Source organism: Dama dama, chromosome 1 (genome assembly GCF_033118175.1).
Source record: "Dama dama isolate Ldn47 chromosome 1, ASM3311817v1, whole genome shotgun sequence".
Lineage (NCBI taxonomy): Eukaryota > Metazoa > Chordata > Mammalia > Artiodactyla > Cervidae > Dama > Dama dama.
The window spans coordinates 71,937,535-71,945,088 of NC_083681.1; the positions used below are offsets into that span (position 1 = coordinate 71,937,535).

The window sequence follows — 7,554 nt, forward strand, 5'->3', positions numbered from 1 at the left end:
TTATATTAAAATGTTTCTTTACCTGTTGTTTGCTGATATTTTAAAGTCAGAAAGAAATAAAGCAATGGTTTATGCTGTAATCTGATTATCAATATAGAAAAGGGAAAGCAAAGTATGTTGGCATATAAGGTTTTCCCTTAAAAAAAATTACCTTGAAGTTTAAAAGATATATTGCCCATAACTAATTTTGTCTTATTAGGACTTACTTAGACTTGCATGAATTTTCTTAGTCAAATATTTGAGGAAATTCGTCTTTATAAAATAGAGAGATGTAGAACATATGTGGCCAGTTATAGGCTAGTCTTTCTTGTTGCTTCCCAAAACTTCGGAAACAGGTTTTAAACTAATAAAGTTGAGTACCAAAACCTCTAGGCTATAATAATTTAGAAAAACGCCAGAAAGTTATAGCGAAGGGGAAGATTAATTGACGTTAAGTGCCCCCTTGATTGACAAAACATTTGGCACTGTGAGGAGAGCTCTGGAGATAACAAAAAGTTCTCTGTCAGGGATAATTTTCTGGGCAGTTGGCGTTGTTTGTGTCATAAAAGAAGGCGCTGAGATAGTATAACTGTAGCTGCTTGACAAAACTTCCAAAGTTAGTTTTAGATTGTGAGAGTAAAAGTAGGTCCAACTAGGAGTTGGGATGGGTAGGAGAGCAGGAGTCCCGGCGCCACGACAGGGTTAACCATGGCGCCGCCCGGTGCACTCTGGGAGTTGTAGGCCGCAGGCATTGTGGGAGTTGTCGTAAAAGTTCGCTTTCTTGTTGTGATGGCCGCCGCCGAGGCAGGAGTTTGGAGCTTCTGCTGTTCCGGACGGCTTGGGGGGCTCTCTGAATCGTTAGAGGGCCCCCAGCAGCCCCCAGGTTGCCAAGGGCCTGTTAGTTGTGTGTTTGGGAGGTAGGAGAGCGGTCTGACGGGTTAATTTGGTGGCCTACTCTGGTTAGATTGGCCAGGGGGGCCTTTGGCGGCTACAGGCTCTGTGAGGGGGGCCCAAACCTTTAGGACCCTGGCCGTTTGGCCTGCCTTTGAAATTTCTCTGTGGCTAGCGCCTGAAAGTTTCAGAGTCTGCTTTATTTTGTTGTGGTTTGTGCCTGCGCCCCTCCCCTCTTTCTTATAGCGTTCCACTCTGTCCTGGTACTCGTTGATGCTTACGACCCTGTTTGGGGTTAGGTTGGGCTCGTTTTCGTGGTCTGGTGGGATTTATGCACGAGCTGGGATTTTGGAAAGGGTGGACGGCAGTAGCTTGGGTGTTGTCTCTTTTGTTTTAGGTGTAAGAAGTTGCACGAGTTGTGAGTCTGTCGTTGGTGAATGTGTGATTCACTGTCTCTTGCTTGTTGTGAACTTTGCCCTTGTTTGCTAATGCTGTGAGGCGGTGGCCGGCCGTTCCTGCTTGTGAAATGCTTTTCTGTTGGCTTGAATGTGATGTTAAATCTTTGAAGCCTTCGGAGGAGTGTTTTGCAGTTGTTTGTAGGAAGGAATTGTGTGCAAAAATGGATATAAAGCAAATGCCAGTATCACAAGTTCCTTTAGTTCTAGGAAGCAAGCCCCTGTGGCTCCTCTGGTGCTCTGAAGTTGTTAGGAAAGTTTTATGGGAATCAGATTTACTTTTCCTTGTGTTAATGTTACTCTTGGCTCATAAGATTCCTGTGCATGTTGGGACAGTTTGACCTTTGTTATTGGGTGTTTTCTCAGTATCAGGGCAAAAGGAGACACTGCACTGCCATTTAACTGCACCTATTAACATCTCAGGATAACACCAGATTGCTAAGCAGGTCATCATCTGCCTTACCTACTGTGCAAACTTGGACCTCACTATTTCTGGTGTCTAGGAAGTTCTTTCAAGTTTGGTGAAGTAGGGGGTTTCCAGTAACGTACAGTAGATGCTTTAGAAGTCAGGTATCAGTTTTTAGATTGGAGTGGTAGGCCATGTTACAGAAATTATTTACGGAGAAAGTAAGAAAGTATGTTCCTTTTTTTTTTCTTGGTGTAACTGAAAGCATCTGAAACCGGTTTCTGTGTCAGTACGTTACACCACTTCATGTATAATGGAAAAGCCCTTTGCTGTTTTGTGATGAAGTGGATTTTCATAACTTCGCTCTTGTCTGAGTTTGCTCAGTGCTTGACTAGTTGAGAGATACTAATGGTGGAAAAAGGAGGAGCAGAGCTAGATGGGTTTGTATGTGTGTTTCTTTTGAAGCATGATTTCAGGTTTAAATTGGCAGACTGATATTGTTGGCTTGCTAATCAGGTAACTTCAGTTCTGCCGCTCATGTAATGTGTGTTTTGTAATCCATAAAGCCTTTTCCTTTCCTCTGACCTCACCCCAGTGTGTCTCAGAATATTAGCTAACTTTCCACTTGTAAAAAGATTGAGACACTTATTTCTAAATGATCTGTATTGTCCATATTGCTTATGTTTTGGTGATTTAATAGTATAATGAGTGAGTTTTGTATCTTAGGAAAACTGGATAGCTGGAAGTTATAGATTTGTAGAATCACTCAGAATTAGTCAAAACCAAGCACGATTTTCTTTGAAAAAAGATACATAAGTTTTAAACTGCCAGGCTACCTCAGACTTGAGTTAAGCAGAACAAACAGTTCATAAGAAGGTGCTCTGAGAGTGGATGGGTGTATGTAAGTTTAGAGATAAGCTTAATGCATTTGCAAAGAACCCTGGTTCTTGGGAGATTTAACTAGTGGACACACTTCTTCACTAAATGGGAGGAGTTTATACCCAAGAATTGTAACATTTGGCCCCTGAGTTCTTTATTTTGTACCCTGGTTCCCATCTGTACTACTCTAGTTCTGCTCCTGGTGTCTGCTCCTGGTGTAAAATATGTTTTGTAAAACATAAAGTCAACAGTAGTTTCAGAAAAAAATATATTAAAATCCAGTGCCTAGTGGGGAAGATAATCCCTAAGGTTTTGTATTGCGTAGATGTGTCAAAAGCTGTCCTTTTGAAATTTAGGTTTGCATGGGTTTGGTGAAACTTCTTTCAATGAGACATAAGCCAAAGGGTAACTTTCTTGACTTAGGCCTTAATAAGTGAAAGCCTTTGTTTCTGGTGTTCATTCAAAAAAGAGACACAAACTTAGTTTCAGGTATGGCATACTTTGTTTTATTGTGCTTTACTTTGTTGCACTTTGCAGCTTTTGCATGTTATTTGTTTATTTTTGCAAATTGAAGGTTTGTGAAGCGTCAGTACCATTTTTCCAATAGCATTTGCTTACTTTGTGTCTTTGTGTCTCATATTTTGTAATTCTCACACTATTTCAAACTTTTTCATTATTATTATATTTGTTATGATCAGTGATCAGTGATCTTTGATGTTACTGCTGTGACTTGCTGAAGTTTCACATGAAGGGTAGCATTTTTTAGCAATTGAAAAAAATTTTTTTCTTTTTTGGCCACACCTTGTGGCATGCAGCGTCTTGGTTCCCAGGCCGGGGATTGAACCTGCGCCCCCTACAGTGGAAGCATGGAGTCTTAACCACTGGACCACCAGGGAAGTCCCAATTAAACATTTTTAGTTATAGGTCTGTATGTTGTTTTTTTAGGCATAATGCTATTGCACACTTAACAGACTACACCATAGTGTAAACATTACTTTTATATGCCTGGAGAAACCCCAAAATTTGCATCACTTGCTTTATTGAGATATTTGTTTTATTGTGGTGTCCTGGAGCTGAACCTGCAATATCTCTGACCTATGCAGCAGTAGAATTTGGGAGATAACAAAAAATTGTTTTCATTTTAGATTATAGCCAAAATTTGGAAACATTTTTGGGGGGAGGAGTAGGAGTATCTATTTGAAGCTTTTACTTAAGTCCTTTCTAATTCCATTTCCCTATATTTAATTGTTCACTTTGCTGAAAGTAAGCATCTCTTATTAATGTGTTTCTGTATCTGTGAACATTGGTGAGTGGTAAAACTGGATATACAAGACAGTAAATCACTCGTTCAGAATTTGGCCCTTGTTTTTTGCTTACATTGTTTGAAGAGGAGGAATTGTTGAGTGTACTTTGTGCACTTGTATGTGTATTTTGTCTTCTTAAGTTTCATACGTTTTTAAATTGCAGTACAGTTAACCATGGGCTTCCCAGGTGGCTCAGTGGTAAAGAATCTGCTAGTGTAGGAGATGCAGGAGACGCAAGTGTGACCCCTGGGTGGAGAAGATCCCCTGGAGGAGGAAATGGCAACCCACTCCAATATTCTTGCCTGAAATGTCGCATGGACAGAGGAGCCTGGTGGGCTACAGTCCATGGGGTCACAGAGTCAGACACGACTGAGTGACTGAGTGCAGCACAGCACGCAGAGTGTATTGGCACCCCTCACCTCCCCCTTTCCGGGAGAAAGAGGAAAAGTGTTTAAATGTTTTCCATGCTTCTCGATTTTATTTTCTGATTTTTTTCTGCATATATTTGTTGGATAACATATGTTATTTTTGCTCTGATGGGCCTCATTGTTTGAAGTTAGAGTATTAGTCATATGATTTTTATGGGCAAGACTCAGCTAACCAACAGTTACTTCAAAATACTACATCTAAAGTAAAAGACATTAATTCATTTCCATCTGAAAGAGAGCAAGATCATTAGCATATATCCTGCCACTTAAAGGATTCTAGCTGTATCTTAAAAAGGTTCAGAAGACCTTAAGAGATCATTTTGCTGTGTCCTCTCCCTTCCTTATTTTTGTTTGACTTTCTTAGTGTGCCTTTGTGGTTCTAGAACTTAAATGACATTTTTGTTTAGTTTGGAATTTGTTTTTCCAAGTTAATGTGCTTCAACTTTTAAAACCATTTTTTTGATCTGAAATATTTGTGATAAGGACATTTTCTTAATAAAGGATTCTTAATAAAAAAAAAAAATAAAGGATTCTTGTCATGTTACAGTTTTATAATTAAAATGCTATGCATATTATATTTCTGTGTGGTAGGGAAAAATGAGTTAATAATTACCTTAAACCTTAGCACAAAGTGCCAGAATTTGTCATCTAAAAAAATCCAGGGTATATAGCTTAGTTTGCTTTTCTATTATTAGCAGTATTTAGTTAATGAAGAGACGAATGACTTGTCATTTTCAGACAAGTTTCACTTGAAGGCAGTGTTACTTCTTGCCTGATACTCTCATGAAATACATATTTTTGAAAAGTATTATTAAGAAAATATTAGAAGTCCTTAAATTCACAAGATAGAAGAAAACAGTTCTGTGTGTCTTTACTAACCAAAAACAATTATATTTGTAAACTGCTTTTGTAGTTTGTTTTTTTAAACTCTCTAATATATGTTTCTGGGTTTTAAATTGTTTTTAAAGAAGTCTTTTTGAGGGAGTGAGGACCGTATTGTCATTGAAGTTGTTTTAAAAGAGTGGCCAACTTTTTCCTTTTTATTTTAGTGTTAACCAAAGATGTAAAGTATGTTTAGTTTATGATGAGAAATAAAAGGCCCATTGTATTAGAAAGCCAAAATGTAGACATCAGTAATTTTAAACTTTTTGTGCCACTCGTTATAATTGTTCCATATAATTTAAATTTTTAATATTATGGGGTTAATTTAAAGAAATCTGTGAAATGGATGAGAGCTTGTAATATATATCATTAGTTTTTTGAGATACATAGTGTTAAGTAATTTTCTCATCCTAATAAAACATTTTTAGAAGGAAACTTAACAGTGAAGCAAATGAAACTGTCTTATATTCTTCTACCTGAGGAGAAAAACTTGTAAGAAACATAATTTCTATAAATGAAACATTTTGAGATATGTAATATAAAAAGTTTTTATAAATCAATTGGAAAAGATGGAAGGACTAAGCCATGGTTTGATAATTCACAAAAGAAAAATGTGGCAGACTCTCTTTTCCAAAGTTGGCCACAACAGTATCTCCCAGCTCACGTGTTCTGCAACATCATATTAAGAGTGTCATCAGAGGGTGGCATCTCTCCACTTCCTTAAATTTGGGCAAGAGAATATGGTAGAGGTGCTGTGCTGAGTCGCTCAGTCGTGTCCGACTCTGTGCGACCCCTTGGACTGTAGCCCACCAGGCTCCTCTGTCCATGGGGATTCTCCAGCAAGAATACTGGAGTGGGTTGCCATGCCCTCCTCCAATGGAACTTCACAACCCGGGGATTAAACCCAGCCCCCCCCCCCCCCCCTCATTGCAGGTGGATTCTTGACTGTCTGAGCCACCAGGAAACCCATGGTAGAGGTGATGATGTGCATTTCCAGGTGTTGCTGTTAACTTGCCTGACAGCTCCTGCTTCCTGCTTCTTGGAAGCCAGTCACTAAGTAAAAGATACAGTTCTCTGAGATCTGTATGTTATAAGAAGCCCAAGAGCGTGAGAAGAGACCCTGGAAGATGAGACAGCGAGTAGAGAGGTGGAGGAGCACCACGGAACCAGAAGAAGTGAAGTGTAAGTGAAGCAGCCATTCTGGAAATGGATTCTCCAGCCCCAGCTGCCTTGGCTGTTGCTGTGGAAATTAGGAGAACCACCCAGTGGTGCCTCTCCCAGTTTTTGACCCCCAAAATATTGAGCAAAATAAAATATTTGTTTTCAGCTTGTGAGGTTTTGAGTGCTTCATTATTCAACAACAGATCACTGGAAAAAAGTCCTGAGAAAAAAGATTTTGTTAATTTATAGTAGATGGCAGTATTGGAGAATATATTTTCATGTCTAAATCCAACAAGGAACTAGGACCTACAGTACGATAAGAAATACCTAGATCATCAAAAAAACAAAACAAAACAAGTTACCAATAGAAAAATGTTATAATCATGCTCATAAAACAGAAAGATATGCTCAAACTCATTAGTAATCGGAAGGGTTCATATTAAAGCAACAGTATAATCTCTCTCTACTTAGCAGACTAACAAGCAGAAGGATGGATAATGTCAAGTGTTAATAGGGATGAGGGTATACATACACTGGTGCTGAGAGTATAAAGTGGTAGAACCATTTTGGAGAGCAATCTGGCAGAATTTAGTTAAATGAATATAGATATTATTAATAAATTGTTTCTGGGTATTTGTCCTCAAGAAGTCTTAAACAGGTCTCCAAAGAAACAAAAACAAGGATATTGATCTCATTTTTGGGGTTTTTTTGGCAGTAGTTTAGAGTGAATCTGGGATTCTTCTTTTTTTTTTTTTTTTAAATGTATTTATTGGCTGTACAGAGTCTCAGTTACAGCACACAAACTCTCGGTTATGGCATGTGGGATCTAGTTCCCTGACCAGGCATTGAACCCGGCCCTGCCGCATTGGCAGCACAGAGTCTTAGCCACTGCACTACCAGGGGAGTCGGAACCTAGGATTCTTAATCCCTTTGGGGAGGTGGGGGAATAGGTAAAATATAGTGGAAACACAGAGAGAGTTCTGTGCATTACACAGAAGCAAAGGACTACATATACTGACCACATATGCATATATTTTAAAAAATGCAGTGTTTAGTGAAAGTAATAATGAAGTCTATAATATAATACCATTTGTATACATTTAATATACATGGACACAAAAATGTTTTAAAGAAAATAGTCAAAAACATGTTAAATATAGGATGGTTTC

General features: G+C 38.6%; 1 long non-coding RNA gene across 1 annotated transcript; it reads left to right on the top strand.

Moving 5' to 3' along the window:
• Positions 1-765: 765 nt before the first annotated feature.
• On the top strand, positions 766-6,553 carry LOC133062874 (uncharacterized). Its single transcript, XR_009694254.1, has 2 exons — positions 766-896; positions 6,158-6,553. It is a non-coding gene; the product is annotated as an uncharacterized LOC133062874 (long non-coding RNA).
• The last annotated feature ends 1,001 nt before the right edge of the window (positions 6,554-7,554 follow it).